An 806-nucleotide genomic window follows, 5' to 3' on the forward strand; every position below is an offset into this window, starting at 1 on the left:
TTTATTTTTGTTCCATTGGTCTATGTCTCTACTTTTATATTAGTAACATGCTGTTTTGGTTACTATAGCCTTATACTATTATTTAAAGTCACGTTATGTGATGCCTCCAGATTTGTTCATATTGCTTAAGAATGCTTTGGCTTTGTGGGTTCCTTTTTGATCACAAATGAAGCTTAGGATTATTTTTTCTAGATCTGTGAAATATGACATTGATATTTTGACAGGGATTGCATTGAGTCTGTAACTCACTTTGGACAGTATGGACATTTTAATGATGTTAACTCAGCCAATCCATGAGCAAGGGATGTTTTTCCATTCGTTTGTGTCATCTGTGATTTCTTTCCTCAGTGTTTCATAGTTCTCCTTGTAGAGATCTTTCACCTCCTTGGTTAAGTATATTTCTAGGTATTTTGTTTTCTTTGTAGTTATTTTGAATGGTATTGAGTTCTTGATTTGACTCTCAACTTGACTATTTTTAGTATATAGAAATGCTACTGATTTGCATATACTGATTTTATGATCTGAGACTTCGATGAATTTATTTATCAATTCCAGGAATCTCTTGGTGGAGTCTTTGGGATTTTCTAGATGCAAGATCCTATTGTTGGTGAAAAGCAATAGTTTGGCTTCCTCTTTCCTGATTTGGATACCCTTTATTTCTTTCTCTTGCCTGATTGCTCTGGCTAGGACTTCCATTAGTATGTTGAATAGAAGTGGTGGCAATGGGCACACTTGTCTTAGGGGGAATGCTTTCAACTTTTTCCCATTCATTATAATGTCAGCTGTGGGTTTGTCATATATGGCTG

This window comes from Propithecus coquereli, unplaced genomic scaffold, assembly GCF_000956105.1.
Source record: "Propithecus coquereli isolate 6110/MARCELLA unplaced genomic scaffold, Pcoq_1.0 Scaffold348, whole genome shotgun sequence".
Taxonomy (NCBI): domain Eukaryota; kingdom Metazoa; phylum Chordata; class Mammalia; order Primates; family Indriidae; genus Propithecus; species Propithecus coquereli.